At 46.8% G+C, this 19,281-nt stretch overlaps 1 protein-coding gene across 2 annotated transcripts in view; it reads right to left on the bottom strand.

The window, feature by feature from the left end:
* Nucleotides 1-19,281, bottom strand: part of PACSIN1 (protein kinase C and casein kinase substrate in neurons 1) — a 69,598-nt gene that overhangs the window by 19,575 nt on the left and 30,742 nt on the right. Inside the window, exon 1 of one of the 2 annotated variants that reach the window (XM_055263513.2) lies at nt 744-969. The exons of the other annotated variant lie outside the window; for it this stretch is intronic. The gene's annotated coding sequence lies outside the window, so the exon portion shown is untranslated. Of the gene's footprint in view, nt 1-743; nt 970-19,281 lie in introns of those variants that run through there. 2 annotated transcript variants of the gene reach the window in all.

Consider the following 19,281-nt stretch of genomic DNA (forward strand, 5'->3'; position numbering starts at 1 on the left):
ATGCAGCAGAGGGACAGAGAGCGCAGGAGGGAGGGCCACAGGCACTGCCCCCCCATCAGAGGCCTGCTCCCTGGTACCCCAACTTGGAGATCCTGGGCTTGCTGGAGATGGGCACGGGGGTCCTTTGGGAGATGTGGGGTTGGGGAGAGTTCACTAAGTCTCCAGGGAGAATGAGGAAAGGGAAGGGCCTGAGGTTGGGGCAAGAGGTAGATGCCTCTGACCTGACCAGGGGGCTCTAAGCCCAGTGCCTGAGACCATCCAGGGCCAGCAGGGAGGCTCTGGCGTCATCGGGGGTGGGAGGTGAGACTGCTTATCCCACATGGCCAGAGCCTAGCAGTGCCTTGAATGGGGCGGGGGCATCCTTACTCCTCCCTGCCCTCTGCCGCCTACCCTGTCTAGCTTCAGACTGTGGGTCCCTGGAGGCTCCAGCCTCCCTCGGCCTGCTGCCCCAAGGAGGGGGCATGGCTACAAAGTCAGGACCTGTGGTGGTGGTGGAGACAAGAGGTACAGAGGAGGAAAGGCAACAGGGACAATCCCCTTGATGAGGAGGATCAAGGTTCTGACGGTTCTGACGAGACCTCTCAGGATGCTGGCTGCGCCCCACACCCCGCTCCCCAGCCTGGTCCCTGGCCCAGCCCCTCCAGCTGGCCTGTTTGGCTCCTACCAGGTGCCGCTGGTAGGAAGGCAGGGTAGCCCCGTTCCCCACTCTCCACACAGCTTCTTCCAGCCATCGAAATGCCTACCTGGGCCCGTGTGGGCACCAAGCTGGGGGCAGGTAGGAGCTTACTGCCCCCGCTGGGTCAGGCCAGGGCCGGAGGGGCTGGCTGTCCTCCTTCTCCTCCGTGGTGGCGGGCGGAGGGGGCCTGGTGCCGGGCTGGGGGCTCTGTCTTCTAGGGTTCCCTCCACCGCTCACTCAGGAAGGCAGCAGCGCCAGAACTGCAGGAGCCAGCTCCCTCCACTGCTGCCTCCTCCCCACTCCCCGCTCCCGACCCGCCTCCTTCTCCAGCCACCCACCTCCTTCTGCTTGTTTCTATGGCAACTGGGCAATGCTCTGCACAGACAGCCTCCCTCCCATGTACAGCAGGGGACGCCTGCCTCCCGCACGGCGCCGCATCAACATGGGCACACACGCATACACTTCACAGTCACAGAGACGCTAGTGGGGACACAGGCTCGGCCGCCGCTCTCGACTGGGAAGCCCTGCTCCGTCCCCTTTCTTCCCTTTCTCCCCAAGATCCCGCCTCCCAACCGTCCTTACAGACAGCTGCACCTTTCCATGCACTTTGCTTGGGTCCTTAAAATCTAAGCTCGTGCTGCTCTGTGAAGCATTTCTATTCGTTTAATCATTTATTCTCTCATTTGATGAAAATTCAAAATTTTGAGTTTTTTCTAGGCCAGGCTGAGTGTGAGAGATGCTCATGCACAACCTCGTGCCATAAGACTTCATACCCATTTGACAGATTGAAAGCTGAGGGCCACAGCTGTAAAAGAATTTGACAGTCCAAGGTTCCTGGGCTAGCTGTCAGCACTGAGACCTTGTGATGCCAGTTCCGACGCTTCTCCCACAGGACATGGCTGCCACACACCACTCAAGGGCACACATGGGTGGCCCTAAGCGCTCATGTGTGTCCAGGACATGTGCACCCCAACAACACACTTACAGATACAAATGCCCATTACATATATTTGCACACATGCATTTCCACAAGTCTGTGTATCTTCCTACACATGCACCTGTAACACACACATGTAACTGTGACACTAATATCAGCATACACACATCTTTAAGACACGTGCACATACATCTACATGGATTCAGAACCTGTAACACACAAAACTCACTGCAGCACACACAAGCCCTGGTGCTAGCCTCATGGGCAGGGTTCAGTGATGGGAGTAGAAGTGTCAGGATCAAGGGGCTGAATAATGAGTGGCCTCCCAGGGGAGGATTTGCCTGTCTGCTCCACCCCACCTGGGGATCAGGCACTAATCTGATTTCAGCAGTGTCTCAGCTCTGCTGCTGAAGGGGGATGGGGTGGGGGTGGAGACAGGGCCCACCCTCCCTAACTCTCATTCTGGAAATCCACACTAGATCCCCGCTAGAGCCCCCTCAGCCTAGGGGGCCACACATATCCCTACTCACCCCTCTAGCATCGGTACTTGGAGTTATGACAGGGCACAGTAAAACAACTCTCCCAGAGGGGAGAATTCCAAGCTTCACACAGGCTTCTAGACTTCTGCCACCCCCAGGAGGGACAGTGTGGGTGGTGGGTGGCAGGAGACCAGAGTGGGGACTGGGGCCCAGGACACACAGCATGCCCCACAGGACATGCTGTTCCCAGCTCAGCACCACTGCAAGGCCTCGGGCAAGGGTCACTGCAGCCCCTGTGCTCCAGGGTAATTCTCAGGGACCCCACACTCCCCAGAGAGGGCAGATACAACAGAAAGGAACCAGAAGCCACCACAAATTAAGCAAAAGGCCCTCTTGTAATGATAATGATAGCTCTTCTGTATTCATCACTTCCAAGACCCCTCTCAATCACAAGGCTGCTGCCAGTGAAACTCAGACATAATTGCATGAAGCATCCCAGTATTAGAGATGTCAAGAGCCAAGAGAAAAATCATCTTGGGATACAGAAATGGGGCATTTCATCCATTCAACAGACACTGACTAGGCACCTACCATGTGTCAGAGATGGTTCTAGACACTGAGATACAGCTGTGGGCAAAACAGAGTCCCTGCCCTTGAGGAGGTGACGAGCTAGTAGGTTCTCGGAAAGCCTGGGTCTGTCTCAGGGGCTCTCCTGCAGTCTTTGGTTGTCACAGGGCCTTGCATGGTGAGGCTACTGGACTGATTAGGAAATAGGCTCTGAGAGATGGAGCAGTTTGTCCACAATGACAAAGGCAGCCAGTGGATAGGCTGGGATTCGAGCCCTCAGCCTGCCAAGCCTTTCCAGTGCCTCACGTTGATTCTATTAAGAAAGATCTGATTGGGAAACATGGCACCAGCCACTCAGTTTCTAAAAGTTTCATAGCCAAGTTCGCTTCTATCCTTAGATCAAAGGCAGGATGAGATCGTAAGTACTTGAAGTCCCAGTCAAGTGGTGGGCACGAGGACCCCACAATCAACCTCAGAAGTGAATTCCAGCCTTGCCTTCCTTGGGCCAGAAGCCTGATGTCAGCCATCCCCAGGCCTGGACGTCCTTGGCAGGGAGTTCAGGTCAAGTCCTAGCCCAGGAGGGTGGGGACTCCCAGCGCCCAAGAGCAGAGGCTTCCTAGAGAGTGAGGAGGCCTCAGCTGGGGGACAGGGAGGGATTGAGTTCCCAGGTGCTGTAAGCAGAGCCCCCTGCCCATCTGCCGGCCCCCAGCCCCGGATCATCTTTCTCCTAAAGAGCCGGGCTCCATCCAAGGATACCAAAGACAGCTGCCCTCCCACCTACCCCTCCGTCAGCCTGATCCAGCCCCATCTGCTGCCAGGCAGACCCCACGTCCTGTCCTCCCACACTCACGGATTCCAGACAGGCCCTGTGGAAGAAGCTGACCCCTTCTGTCTCCCCCTCCTTCCCCAGCACAAAGAGCATCCACCCCCACCCCACCCCCACTGTCAGCCTAATCTGGCCCCAACTGCTGCTGGGAATGAAGGCCTTCTACTCTCCCACTTGCAGGTCCCACACTGGCACAGGGACACCCCCTACATCATGTACACACACACACACACATGCACACACATACACACACACACACACGCACATACGCACACACACACACACGTACACACACACACACACTCCATGCCCAACCTCAGCTCCTGTTCCTGGACCTTAGCCATGTTCCTGTCCCACAGGTGAGATCAGAGGAGGGTGTCTGGCCCACACCACAGGGCAGCGGCCCTCATGCCCCTGGGAGATGCCTACTCCTTCTGTCAGCCCCCTCCTTGCCTCCTTATCCAGCTCCCCAAAAGCATTCATTGCCCCCTCTCCCCAGCTCAGCACAGTTATCCCACGTGTTCCCCAGAGCCAGGGAAAATGCAATCAGTGCTCATTAGCTCCTGCTTTGCATCTCATCTGCATAATATTCCCATGACTGTCAAAATGCCAGAATCCTCCCCAACCCCAGCCCACAACAAGCAGGGCTGGCCAGCTCTAGAGAAAGAAAATGGAAAGGCTTTAGTGGGATTCTGTGTAGGCGGCTAAGCATGTGGGGTGGGTACTTGGGAGGGGAAAGATCAGGGGGAGAAAATGTCCAGTGGCCCTAGCAGGCACCCGGAGCAGGAGCGACAAATATTACAATCACTGAGTCCCTGCTACATCTAGGCACTGTGCGTGGTGCTTTATACCATATCCACTGTTTTTTCACAAAGAGCCATTATACAGGTGTGGAAACTGAGGCTCTGGGCAGTTAAGGCCTCGCTATCCAAGGCCCAGCAGCTTGGGCACCACCGGGAAGCTGGTCAGAAATGCGGCATTTCAGGTCCCACCCCAGACTTCCCCCATCAGAATCTGCATTTTCACAAGATCCCAGGTGATCAGAGTGTGAGACTCCTAGGCTAAGGGGCTTGCCCCATACTGTAATACACAGCTGCAAGATGAAGCTGGTGTCAATACTGAGGTGTCTGACTCAATCTCATGCTAGTTTCTTCGTGCATTTAACAAGCATTTCCTGACTGCAACTATGTGCAGCACTGCTCTAGCATGAAACACAGTAGATAAACAGACGACGTCCATAACCTCAGGTAGATTTCTTGCCAAAGGGAGACACATCATAAATAAATATGTTCAAATGATGAGCAGTGCTACCAAGAAAAATAATGTGGGCTGGGCGCGGTGGCACATGCCTGTAATCCCAGCACTTTAGGCGGGCAGATTGCCTGAGTTCAGGAGTTCGTGACCAGCCTGGGCAACACGGTGAAACCCTGTCTCTACTAAAATACAAAAAATTAGCCGGGCATGGCGGCACGCGCCTGTAGTCCCAGCTACTCGGGAGGCTGAGGCAGGAGAATTGCCTGAACCCAGGAGGCGAGAGGTTGCAGTGAGCCGAGATCGCATCACTGCACTCCAACCTGGGTGAGAGTGAGACTCTGTCTCAAAATAATAATAATAATAATGTGGGTTAAAGAGACAGAGAGTATGAGGCAGGAACATTTTAGAATCCCCCTTTGAAGAGATGAATTTGAACAGAGATCTAAAAAAAGAGAGAAAGGGAGGTATGTGATGATTTGAAGGAAGAGTGTTTCTGGCAGAGGGAAGAGCAAGGGTAAATGTCCTAGAGGTGGGAGTAAGCTGAGCACATTGAAAGCAGCCCACAGCTGAATGGCTGGATGGGTGGATGGGAGGGCGGATGAATGGATGGTAGGTAGAGCAAGCCAGACAGAGAGAGGTGGCAAACGAGGTAGTGATAAAAAAGAGGCAGGCAGGGGCTGGCTCCCAGAGGCCCTTGTAGGCCATGGTGAGGACTCTGAATTTTATTCTAAGTATGAAGGGAAGCCATTGGTATTTTTTAGCAAGGGGACAAAGGGATCCAAGTTATGTTTTCAGAAGATCACAGTGGTTTTTACATGGAGAAGTGATTAGAAGGAGACCAGGGCTGAGGCAAGGAGATCAGTTAAGAAGCTTTTGCAATATTTAGTGCTAATAGCCACGAAAACGCATGTCCAAGAATGTTCATAGAAGCTTCATTCTTAATATCTCCAAATTGGAAGCAACCCAAATGCCCACCGACAGAGGAGTTGACAAACAAATTGTGCAGTTTACTGCATATAGTTGAGGTAGTTTGCTGTGTAGGATTTCATTGTGAAAATTCTACTTTGTGGTTTATTCACATAGCGGAATACTACACAGCAATGAAAAAAATCCCACTACACATAATCACGTGGATAAATCTCAAGACATCATGCTGATTCTGTACACTAATAACAAAGAATTTCTGACAAATTCTGAAAGTTTTCTAAAATTTCTGAATTTCTGAAAAAAATTTAAGAAACCAATTCTATTTATAATAACATCAAAAAAATAAAATACTTAGGAATAAAGTTAACCTAGGAGATGAAATACTTGTAAACTGAAAACTATAAAATATTGATTAAATAAATTAAAGAAGACACAAACAAACAAAAACATCTCATGTTCATGGATTGGAAGACTTAATATTCTTAAAATACTCATACTACCCAAAGCAATCTACAGACTCAATGTAATCCCTCTTAAAATCTCAATGGCATTTTTATAGCAATACAAAAAAAATCTTAAAATCATAGGAACCACAAAGATCCCCAAAATAGCCAAAAAAATATTGAGAAGAACAAAGCTGGAGGCCCCATACTTCCTGTTTTCAAAACATATTACTAAGTTACAGTAATTAAAACAGCATGGTACTGTCATAAAGACAGACATATATGCATATTATGGTCACCAACAATAAATAAATAAATAAAGACATACAGACCAATGGAACAGAATGAAGAGTCCAGAAATAAACCCACGCATATATGATCGACAGATCTTCAGTGAGGGTGCCAAGAATACACACTGCAGAAATGATAGGAAGGATGGTTCTTCTTCAACAAATGGTGATGGGAAAACTGTTGCTTTCTACATGCAAAAGAATGAATTTGAATCATCATCTTACACCGTAGACAAAAATCAGCTCAAAGTGGATTAAAAACTTAAACATAAAACCAGAAACCATAAAATTCCTACAAGAAAACATAGGGAAAAACTTCAGGACATTGGCCTTGGCAATGATTTCTTAGATCTGACACCAAAAGCACAGGCAACAAAAACAAAAATAGACAAATGGGACTACATATCAAACTAAAAAGCCTAAGCACTGCAAAGGAAACAGTGCAGTGAAAATGTAACCTGCTGAATGGGGGAAAAAAATTGCAAACCACATATGTAACAAGGGACTAGGATCCAAAATATATAAGAAACTCCTATAACTGGATAGCTTAAAAAAATTAAAAAATGAGCAAAGGGCTTGAACAGGCATTTCTCCAAAGAAGGCATACAAATGAACAACTGGTATATTAAAAAATGCTCAACATCACTAATCATTGTGGAAAGGCAAATCAAACCCACAATGAGATATCACCTCATACCTGTCAGGATGGCCATTATTTAAAAAGTAATAATAATAAAATAAGTGTTGACAAGGATGTGGATAAATTTGAACACTTGTGCACTGTTGGTGGGAATGTGTAATGGTGCAGCTGCTATAAAAAACAGTAAAAAGGTTTTTCAAAAAATTAAAAATAAGCTGGGCACGGTGACTCACGCCTCTAATCCCATTACTTTGGATGGTAGAGGCAAGAGGATTGCTTGAGCTCAGGAGTTCAAGATCAGCCTGGATAACATAGCGAGACCTCGTCTCTACTAAAAATAAAAATTAAAAAAAAGAAAATTAAAAAAATAACTACTGCCGGGCGTGGTGGCTCACACCTGTAATCCCAGCACTTTGGAAGGCCAAGGCGGGTAGGTCACCTGAGGTCAGGAGTTCGAGACCAGCCTGGCCAACATGGTGAAACTCCATCTCTACTAAAAATACAAAAAATTGGCCAGGTGTGGTGGCACATGTCTGTAATCCCAGCTAATTGGGAAGCTAAGGCAGGAGAATTGCTTGAACCCAGGAAGTGGAGGTTGCAGTGAGCTGAGATTGTGCCATTGGACTCCAGCTTGGGCAACAAGAGCGAAACTCCGTCTCAAACAAACAAACAAACAAACAAACAAACAAAAAAAGAACTACCATATGATCCATCAATACCACTTCTAGGTATTTATCCAAAGGAATTGAAATCAGGGTCTCAAAGACAAATTTGTACTCCTGTGTTCATCGCAGCATTATTCACAATAACCAAGATGTGGAAACAATCTAAATATCCATCAGTGGATGAATGGATAAAGAAAATGTGGTATATACACACACAGTAGAATAATATTTAGCCTTAAAAAAGGAAATCCTATCCCATGCCACAACATGGGTGAACCTTGAGGATATTATGATAACTTAAATAAGTCAGTCATAGAAGGACAAATACTGCATTATTCCACTTACATGAGGTATCTAAAGTAGTCAAATCCACAGAAATAGGAAGGAGAATGGTGGTTGCCAGGGGCCGAGGGGAGGAAGAAATGGGGAGTTGCTATTCGGTGGGCATAAAGCTTCATCTTTGCAAGATGAAAAAGTTCCAGAGATCTGCTGCACAACATTGGGCCTATAGTTAATACTGTACGTTTAAGATTCTGTTAGAAGGGTAGATCTCATGTTATGTGTTTTTTTTTTATCACAATAAAAGTTTTTTTGAAAAGACATCATGCCGAGCAAGAGAAGCCAAACTTAAAAGAGCACACACAGTAGATTCTATTTATGTGAAGTTCAAGAATAGATGAATCTGGACTTCTGATTCTGAACAAGATGGAGTATACACACTTCTCCCCATTCCTCCTGCTAAAACCACCCCTATATATAAAACAAACAGAAGAAGACTCTTAAAGGTAGAGAGAAGAAGACAGACTGACTAGAGACTTCAAGACCAAACAGTGACAGAGCAGTGAGTTCCCTGGGTTTTGTTTTTGCCCAATATATGCCACATTTGGAGCTGGAAGAAGTCAGCAACCCAGAAATACCAATAAACATAGACAAAAACAGCCCCAAGAAAAACCTGCTCTTTGCTTCCTGCTGATAGGTCTAAAACATAATAAAAAAGAATAAAACAAAAAAAAAGAGAAAAAACCTGCTCTCTTTAGCCAAAGGATCAGCAGAGACCCAGCCTAGCAAGACAAAAACCTTTAAAACAATGACCTCCCTACTGTAGCCAAACACCATGGAAGAAACTACAGCCCCAGGCCCATGCTCCCCTGTGAGGAAAGGCCGGGTGGGCAGCCTTGCCTGGCTGTAACTAGGAGCCCCATCCCCCACCGCCAGGGTGACAACAGTGAAGAATGAGGGGGAGCCAGGACTTCCACTGCACCCAGCAATAACAAGATGCCCCTCCCTCTTCATGCTGGGTTGACCTTCACCCCCACCCAAGAGTAATAAGGTCAGTGGAGACCACATAGGAGCAGTAACAAGGCACCCTCCCTTCCCACGCAGGGAGGGATCACTGGTGCCAGAACTCCCACCACTGCCCAGAAGTAAGGAGGCACCCCTGACCCCCACCAGGGTGTCAACCAAGGTCAAGTAGGGGACCTGGATTTCTACCCGCACCTGGCATTAATAAGGCCCAGGGTTAAAAGACGCCTGCTGAAACAGATTTCAAGAAGATCCAGCATCTCATAACATAATACCCCAAGTGTCCAGGATATAATACAAAAATTGTCTGTGGCCATGAGCAATGGCTCACGCCTGCCATTCTAGCACTTTAGGAGACCAAGGCAGGAAGATCACTTGAGGGCAGGAATTTGAGACCAGCCTGGGCAACATAGTGAGACCCTGTCTCTACAAAATGAAAAAATTAGCCTGGCATGGTGGTGCATGCCTGCAGTCCCAGATACTTAAAGGCTTAGGTGGGAGGATTGCTTGAGCCCAGTAGGTCGAGGCAGAAATGAACTGTGATTGTGCCATTGCACTCCAGCCTGGGCAACAGAGCAAGATTCTGTCTCAAAAAAATAAAAAAGGAAAAAATTTTGTCACACCAAGTACCATGAAAATCTCAACTTTAATGAGAAAAGGCAACCAACAGATGCCAACAACACCAAGACACAAATACTGGAATTATCTGACAAGGATTTTAAAGCTGCCATCGTAAAAATGCTTCAGCAAGCAATTATGAACATGTTTGAAACAAATGAAAAACAGAAAGCCTAAGCAAATAAATAGAAACTACAAAGAAGAACCAAACTGATAGAATTTTAGAAAGCTCACTGGATGGGCTCAACATCCAGTGAGCTTTCTAAATAGAATGGAGGCTGGGTGTTGTGCCTCACACCTGTAATCCCAGCACTTTGGAAGTCCAAGACAGGCAGATCACTTGAGGCCAGGAGTTCGAGACCAGCCTGGGCAACATGGTGAAACCCCATCTCTATTAAAATTACAAAATTAGCCAGGCACGTTGGTGCACACCTGTAATCCCAGCTACCAGGGAGGCTGAGATACGAAAATCGCTTGAACCAGGCAGGCAGAGGTTGCAGTGAGCTGAGATTGTGCCACTGTATTCCAGCCTGGCAGGTGAGAGAGTGAGACTCCATCTCAAAAAAAAAAAAAAAAAGAAAAAGAAAAAATAGTATGGAGGTAAGAGATTAAAAAAAAGTCATTGAACTTGAAGATAGAACAATAGAAATAATTACCCAATCTGAACAACAGAGAGAAAATGGCCTGGAAAAAAAAAAAAAGAAAAGGACAGAACCTCAGGAACCTGTGGAACTAAAATAGAAGCTCTAACATTCATGTTTTTAGAGTCCAAGAGGAAGGGGAGAAAGAGTGGGGGCTGAAAAAATATTCAAAGAAATAGTAGCTGAAAACAATCCCGAACTTGGCAAAAGACAAACAATGGATTTAAGAAGTTAAGTGAACTTCAAACAGGTAAAACCCCAAGAAATCCACTCCAATGCATATCATGGTCAAACTCTTGAAAACTAAAGACAATGAAAAAATCTTGAAAGCAGAGAGAGAGAAATGACACTTTATTTAAAAGGGAAAAACAGGCCGAGCAACATAGCAAGACCCTATCTCTACAAAAAAAAAAATTTAAATCAGCTGGGTGTGGTGGTGTGCACTTGTAGTCCTGACTATTTGGGAGGCTGAGGCCTCCCGGGCCCAAGGATTACTTGAGCCCAAGAGTTCAAGGCTGCAGTGAACTATGATTGTGCTACGACACTCCAACAGAGACCTCATTCCTAAAAAAAACTAAAAATAAAAAATAATAATAATAAAAGGGAAAAACAAATTACAGCAGATTTTTAAAATCAGAAGCCAGAAAGAAGTGGCAAAACAGTTTTCGAGTGCTGAAAGAAAAGAACTGCCATACCCAGAACCATATATCCAGAGAAAATATCCTTCAGGAATGAAGGAAAATCGAGGTATTCTCAGATAAAGGAAAATTAAGATAATTTTTTGTTAGCAGACCTACCCTAAAATAATAGTTAAAGGAAGTTCTTGAAACTGAAAGGAAAGATAAAAGAAGGAATCCTCCTGGAACATTGGGAAGGAGGAAAGAAAAATGGAAAGAGCAAAAATACAGGTAAATATGATCAAATTTCCTTCTCTTGAGCTTTCCAAATTATGTCTGAGTGTTGAAGCAAAAATTATAACATTACGGCTGGGCGTGGTGGTTCACGCCTGTAATCCCAGCACTTGGGGAGGCCGAGGCAGGTGGATCACTTGAGGTCAGGAGTTCGAGATCAGCCAAGCCAACAGGGCAAAACCTGTCTCTACTAAAAATACAAAAATTATCTGGGTGCGGTATTGGGCACCTGTAATCCTAGCTACTCAGGAGTCTGAGGCAGGAGAATTGCTTGAACCCGGAGGCAGACGTTGCAGTGAGCCTAGATAGCATCACTGCACTCCAGCCTGGGTGACAAAAGCAAAACTCCGTTTAAAAAAAAAAAAAATATACACACACACACACACACACACACACACGTAACATTGTCTGATGTGCTTCTCAAAACATGCAGAGGAAATATTGATGACAATTAGACTATAAATGGGAGAGTAAAGGAACTTAAGGAGAAGTAAGTTTTCTGCACTTCACTTGAACTGGTAAAACACTGACACCAGCAGGCTGTGAATGGATGGATGGATGGGTAGATGGACATGGATATAGACAAATAGATATAGGCATGTAGATATATATGGTAATACCTAGAGCAACTACTAAAAAAAATCTATACAAAGAGATACACTCAAAAACACTACAGATAAATCCGGGACAGGCAAATCTAATTCACAGAGATTGAGGTCAGAACAGCAGTTGTTTCTGGGAGATGTCAACAGGCAGGAGCACGCCTCTGGGGCACTGGAAGTATTTTCTATTCTGATCCGAGTGGCAGTTTTCACAGGTGTAAAGTTCATTGAATCGCATGGCTAAGATATGTTATACTTCAATTTTAAAAATATAACATTATAAGTCACACTTCAATTAAAAACAACAAAAAAGAGGCTGTTGCAACAGTCCGTGAGAGCACTGATAGTACAGTGGCAAAGGGTGGATTCAGGACACCCTCCGGAGATGGAGCCACAGGGCTTGCTGTAAGGTGGATGGAGTGACTTCCATGAGCACTCCCAGCCCACATTCTATGAGCACCCCAGCCCACATTCTCATCTCTGGTACCTGAGGAGAATTAAATAGGGCAAGCATACTCGCAACCACAGTCCAACATAGCAGCCTGCACCAGGCTCAGTGCTGGGCATGCAGCAGTGTTCAATGCATGCTCCAGTGTGGCTAACGGTGCTGACGATACTCACTCTCATTTCCATCTGGTGTTTCCGATTCACAAAGCACTCTCCTCCCCATTGCTCTCTGGAGTCTTTACTCATCTCACACAAAGCACTGGAGTATGAAAGAAGCTAAGGAATTGTCCAAAGTCACACAGCTCCTGGGAATTTCAATCAGGCTTTTTTTTTCTTTTTCTTTTTCTTTTTCTTTTTTTTGACAGGATCTCGCCCTGATGCTCAGGCTGGAGTGCAGTGGCACAATCACAGCTCACTGCAGCCTTGAACTCCTGGCCTCAGGCAGTCCTCCTACGGACAGCCTCCAGAGTAGCTGGGACTACAGGTGTGTGCCACCACGCCAGGCTAATTTTTGGGTTTGTTTTTTTGTAGCGATAGTGTCTCACTATGTTGCCCTGTGCCTGGCCTGAATCAAGCTTTTGGATTCCAAATGCAGTGCCCCTTCCAGGGGTCTTCAGACTTTAGTAAGCATCAGGACCAACTGCAGGTTTGTACAAAATGGAGATTCAGGCCACAGCCACAGAGATTCTGATTCAGCAGGGGTTTCAGTTGTCTATTGCTGCATAGCAAAGCTCACCAGATTTTAGTGACTTAGAACAATGATGATTTATGATGACTCTGTGGATTGACTGGGCTCAGCTGGGTGGCTCTTCTCTTCCACATGCCCTCAGCTGTGGCTAAAATGTCCAAGATGGCGTCTTCGGCCAGGCACGATGGCTCACGCCTGTAATCCCAGCACTCTGGGAGGCTGAGGTGGGCGGACCACAAGGTCAGGAGATTGAGACCATCCTGGCTAACACGGTGGAACCCTGTCTCTACTAAAAAATACAAAAAATTAGCGGGGTGTTGTGGCGGGCGCCTGTAGTCCCAGCCAGTCAGGAGGCTGAGGCAGGAGAATGACGTGAGCCCAGGAGGTGGAGCTTGCAGTGAGCTGAGATCACGCCACTGCACTCCAGCCTGGGCGACAGAGCGAGACTCCATCTCAAAAAAAAAAAAAAAAAAAAAAGAAAAAAAAAGATGGCTTCTTCATTTACATGACTTATCTTCAGCTGGGATGGCTGCAGTAGCTGGCAGTTGGCTGGATGCTTGTCCCTGTCCCTTCCTCTGTTTCCCTCTGTTTCTCCTTCATTGTGGTCTCTCCAGCACAATAGCTGGACCCACTTAGATGGTAACTCAGGGCTCCAAAAGTGAGCATTCCAAAGGATAAGTTCCAGTGTGTGAGCATTTCTCTGTCAAGCCTCTACCTGTGTCATGCTTGCCAATGTCTTACTGGCAAGACCAAATCATATTGCCAAGCCTCGTGTCACTGTGGAAAACGCTGCACCAGGGTGTGAATACCAGGAGATAGGGTTCACGGGTGGGTGTGAGAAACACCAATGTACTTCTCCATCCCAGCAAGTTTGTAGTGGGCCCCAATAATTTGCTTTTTTTTTTTTTTGTCTCCTGGGCTGGAGTGCAATGGTGTGATCTCGGCTCACTGCAACCTCTGCCTCCTGGATTCAAGAGACTCTTCTGCCTCAGCCTCCTGAATAGCTGGGATTACAGTTGTGCGCCACCACACCTGGCTAATTTTTTTGTATTTTTAGTAGAGGTGGGGTTTCATTGTGTTAGCCAGGATGGCCTCGATCTCCTGACTTCTTGATCCGCCCTCCTCGGCCTCCCAAAGTGCTGGATTACAGGCGTGAGCCACTGCACCCGGCCAAATTTGCATTTTTTAATAACCTACCTTTCTGAAAGTTCCCCATGCTGATATTGGTGTTCTATTGACTATACCTTGAGAACAGGTCCTATCTTATCACACCACCACCAAAGAGACTTTTAAACCTCCCCACCTGTTCTGGTCACTGATCAAAAAAATGCTACAGGCACTGTCACCATCCTGGGGGAGCTGACAGCTTGGGGCAGACATGCACACATTGAGACCCAAGAAACCTGCCCACAACTGGCTTCTTCAACAAGCCCGGGTCCTGGCTTCTAGCCCTGACCTTGTCTGCTCCTAGGTAGGCTGCCTGGTCCAGGTGACTCCCCTCTCTGGGTGTAGGTCTGCTCCCCTCAAACTGAGGCTGTTGGATCAGATTAGCAATTTCTAACCTCTTCACCACCATGGGACCCTTTAGGTATTTCTTCACCCAAGAAATCCCTTGTCTTAAAAAAAGATTTTTGTCTACCAAACTACACATGCTAAGTAATTTTTTTAAAAATTGGAGGCCAGCCTCAGTGGCTCATGCCTGTAATCCCAGCACTTTGGGAAGTGGAGGCGCCCAGGCTGGAGTGCAGCCAAGTCGTTAATGCAAAGAAAAAGTTCTTGAAGGAAATTAGAAGTGCTCCTCCAGTGAACACACAAACGATAAGAAAACAAAACAGCCTTATTGCTGACAGGGAGAAGGTTTTAGAATAAACCTTCATCCCTAAATAGAAGATGAAAACAGCTACAACATTCCCTTAAGCCAAAGTCTAATCCAAAACTGCAACGCTTTTCAGTTCTATGAAGTCTGAGAGAGGTGAAGAAGCTGCAGAAGAAAAGATTGAAGCTAGCAGAGGCTGGTTCATGAGGCTTAAGGAGAGAAGCCATTTCTACAACAGCAAAGTACACGGTGAAACAGCAAGTGCTAATGTAGAAGCTGCAGCAAGTTATCCAGATCTAGCTAAGATCACTGAGGAAGGTGGCTACACTAAACAACAGATTTTTCCATGCCCATGAAACAGTCTTCCACTGGAAGTAGATGCCATCTTGGACTTTCATAGCTAGAGAGAAGTCAATGCCTGGCTTCAGTGCTTCAAAGGACAGGCTGACTCTCTTGTTAGGGGCTAAAGCAGCTGGTGATTTTAAGTTGAAGCCAGTGCTCATTTACCATTCCTGAAATTCTAAGGCCCTTGAGAATTATGCTAAATCTATTCTGCCTGTGTCTGTAAATGGAACAACAAAGCCTGGAAGCCTGGATGACAGCACATCCAGGTTGACGGCAGTTTACTGAATGTTTTAAGCCTACTGTTGAGACCTATTGCTCAGAAAAAAAGATTCCTTTCAAAATATTGCTGCTTATTGACAATTCCACAGTGGCTGTACCAGTTTACATTCCCATCAGCAACATACAAGTGTTTCAATTTCTACACCTCCCTGCAGCACTTGTTTTTTTATGTTATTTTATTTTATTATTTTTATTTGCGAATCAGGCAGCCTCCCAAACCAGAGTAGGCTCAGAGACTCCCAACACTTGTTATTTTCTGTTTTTATAAGGGCCATATCATAATGGGTGTGAAGTGGTATCTCATTGTGTTTTTTATTTGCATTTCCCTAATCATCAGGGATGTTAAACATCTTTTCCTGTGCTTATTGACCAACTGTATATCTTCTTTGGAGAAAAGTCCTTTACCTGTTTTTTAACTGGGTTATTTGTCTTTTTTGCTATTGAGTTGTAGAAGTTCTATACATAGTCTGGATATTAACCCCTCATTAGATATAGGATTTGCAAATATTTTCTTCCATTTTGTGGGCTGCTTTTCACCCTTTTGATAGTGTCCTCTGATGTACGATAGTTTTAAATTTTAATGAAGTTCAATTTATTTTTTCCCTTTTGTTGCCTGTGCTTTTGGTGTTATATCCAAGAAACGATTGCCAAATCCAATGTCATAAAGATTCTTCCCTATATTTTCTTTTTCTTTCTTTTTTTTTATTTTTTATTGAGATGAAGTTTCACTGTGTCGCCCAGGCTGGAGTGCAGTGGCACTGTCTCAGCTCACTGCAACCTCCACCTCCCGGGTTCAAGCAATTCTCCTGCCTCACCCTCCTGAGTACATGGGATTACAGGCGCCCATCACCATGCCTGCATAATTTTTTTTGTATTTTTAGTAGGGACGGGGTTTCACCACGCTGGCCAGGCTGGTCTCAAACTCCTGACCTCAAGTGGTCTTTCTGCCTCAGCCTCCCAAAGTGCTGGGATTACAGGCGTGAGCCACTGGGTCCAGCCCATCCCTATATATTCTTCCAAGAATTTAAAATCTTTAGTTCTTATATTTATGTCTTTGATTCATTTTTGAGTTAACTTTTGTATATAGTATAACAGGAGTCCCCAACCCCTGGGCCACAGATTGCTACTGGTCTGTGGCCTGTTAGAAACCAGGCTGCACACCAGGAGGTAAGTGGTGAGCAAGGAACCTTGTATTTAGCCACTCCCCCTCACTCACATTACCGCCTAAGCTCCGCCTCCTGTCTGGCAGCATTAGATTCTGATGGGAGCGCAAACCCTACTGTGAACTGTGAATGTGAGGGATCTAGGTTGCACACTCCTTATGAGAATCTAATGCCTGATGATCTGTCACTGTCTCCCATCATCCCCAGATGGGACTGTCTAGTTGTAGGAAAAGCTCAGGGCTCCCACTGATTCTATATTATGGCCAGTTGTATAATTATTTCATTATATATTATAATGTAATAATAATGGAAATAAAGTACCCCATAATTGTAATGTGCTTGAATCATCCCCCAACCCTCCCCTAACCCTGGTCTGTGGAAAACCACCCCCCAACCCCAGTCTGTGGAAAAACTGTCTTCCACGAAACCAGTCCCCTGTGCCAAAAAGGTTGGGGACCGCTGTGGTACAAGGTATGGATCCAATTTCATTCTTTTGAATGTGGATATCCAGTTTTCTTACCTGGGACACTTTTTTTGTTTTTTTTTTTTTGAGACAAAGTCTTGCTTTGTGGCCTAGGCTGGAGTGCAGTGGTGCAATCACAGCTCACAGCAGCCATGACCTTCCCAGGCTCAGGTGATCCTCCCACCTCAGCCTCCAGAGTAGCTGGGACTACAGGTGTGTGCCATCATTCCTGACTAATTTTTTTGTGTATTTAGTCAAGATAAGGTTTTGCCATGTTGCCCAGACTGGTCTTAAACTCCTGGGCTCAAGCAATCCACCCACCTTGGCCTCCCAAAGTGCTGGGATTACAGGTGTGAGCCACTGTGCCCAGCCGGGACACTTTTAAAACTCCTCAAGACCAGGCTGCTGCATGGGAAAAAGTACTTGCAAGTCATATATCTGATGAGGGATTCGTATTCAGAATATATACAGAACTTCTACAACTCAATAACAAAATACCAAACGACCCAATTAAAAAACAGGCAAAAGGGCTGGGCGCGGTGGCTCGTGCCTGTAATCGTAGCACTTCGGGAGGCTGAGGCGGGTGGATCACAAGGTCAGGAGATCGAGACCAGCCTGGCCAATATGGTGAAACTCCGTTTCTGCTAAAAATACAAAAATCAGCCAGGCGTGGTGGTGTGCACCTGTAGTCCCAGCTACTTGGGAGGCTGAGGCAGAAAAATCGCTTGAACCCAGGAGGCAGAGGTTGCAATGAGCCGAGATCATGCCACTGCACTCCAGCCTGGTGACAGAGGGAGACTATGTCTCAAAACAAACAAACAAGGCCGGGCGCGGTGGCTCACGCTTGTAATCCTAGCACTTTGGGAGGCCGAGGCGGGCAGATCACGAGGTCAGGAGATCGAGACCATCCTGGCTAACACGGTGAAACCCCGTCTCTACTAAAAATACAAAAAAATTAGCCGGGCGTGGTGGCGGGCGCCTGTAGTCCCAGCTGCTCGGAGAGGCTGAGGCAGGAGAATGGCGTGAACCCGGGAGGCGGAGCTTGCAGTGAGCCGAGATTGCGCCACTGCACTCCAGCCTGGGTGACAGAGCGAGACTCCGTCTCAAAAAACAAACAAACAAACAAAACAAACAAACACAAAACAGGCAAAGGACTTTTCTGCACCCCAGGATCTCTGTGGTGGGGCACAGGCATCAGAACTCAAGGTTCCCCAGGTGATTCCCATGGGCAGCCCAGAATGAAACCATTGTCTACTACACTGAAATCTTAGTCCCAATTATGTTAGTCTCTATATTCTCAGTTTCTAGCATGAGGTGTGGCCCATGGACACATAGAATAGGGTGTACACTGGGCCCAGTGGGGACTTTGGGAGATTCTAGCCCTAGAAATTCTCAAATAAATGGGCCCCCCAGCACCATGCCATGCCCACTGCTTTGACAGGTGCATTCAAGAAGACGAACAAGAACTGACCATGGGTTCAGCCCCAGCAGACCGTGGGAGGGATCGAGAGAGACCACAGAGTCGGATGGCAACAGAGTGATGGACAGTGTGGGGCAGGTTGTCTGTTCACGGAATCAGAGAGGTGTGGCTGCCTGGGGGCAGGGCTGGGGCACGCACCCCCTTGGAGGAGATTCCAAGAAGGAGGAAGAGCTCGAGGTGAGCCTGCGAGGAGCCTTGTTGGAGAAGCTTCCCAACTGTTGCAGCAGATGACTTCTGCAGAAAGCCTATCTGCCCATGCTGTCCTCGGTGCCTCCTCATCTTTAACCGGGGATGACAGCAGCACCTACCTCACAGGGCGACTGGGAGGATACCTGGGCTAAGGCATCAAAAGTACCTGGAACAGTGCCTGACACACAGGAAGCACTCAATAATGTCAGTTATATGTTCCATCATTATCTCCTTTAATCTCAACAACCCTAAGAGATGCATACCATTGGCTAGGGGCGGGGCTCAGCCTGTAATCCAAGCACTTTGGGAGGCTGAGCCGGGAGGATCACCTGAGCTCAGGAGTTCGAAACCAGCCTGGCCAACATGGTGATACCCTGTCTCTACTAAAAATAAAAAAAATTAGCCAGGCGTGGTGGTGGGCGCCTGTATTCCCAGCTACTTGGGAAGCTGAATCATTAGAATTGCTTGAACCCGGGAGGTGGAGGATGCAGTGAGCCAAGATTGCACCATTGCACTCCAGCCTGGGCGACAGAGCAAGATGAGACTCTGTCTCAAAAAAAAAAAAAAGAGAGAGAGAGAGAGAGAGAGAGATGCATATCATTATCTCTATTTTTTTTTTAAGTTGAAACTGGA

This window comes from Symphalangus syndactylus, chromosome 23 (assembly GCF_028878055.3).
Source record: "Symphalangus syndactylus isolate Jambi chromosome 23, NHGRI_mSymSyn1-v2.1_pri, whole genome shotgun sequence".
Lineage (NCBI taxonomy): Eukaryota > Metazoa > Chordata > Mammalia > Primates > Hylobatidae > Symphalangus > Symphalangus syndactylus.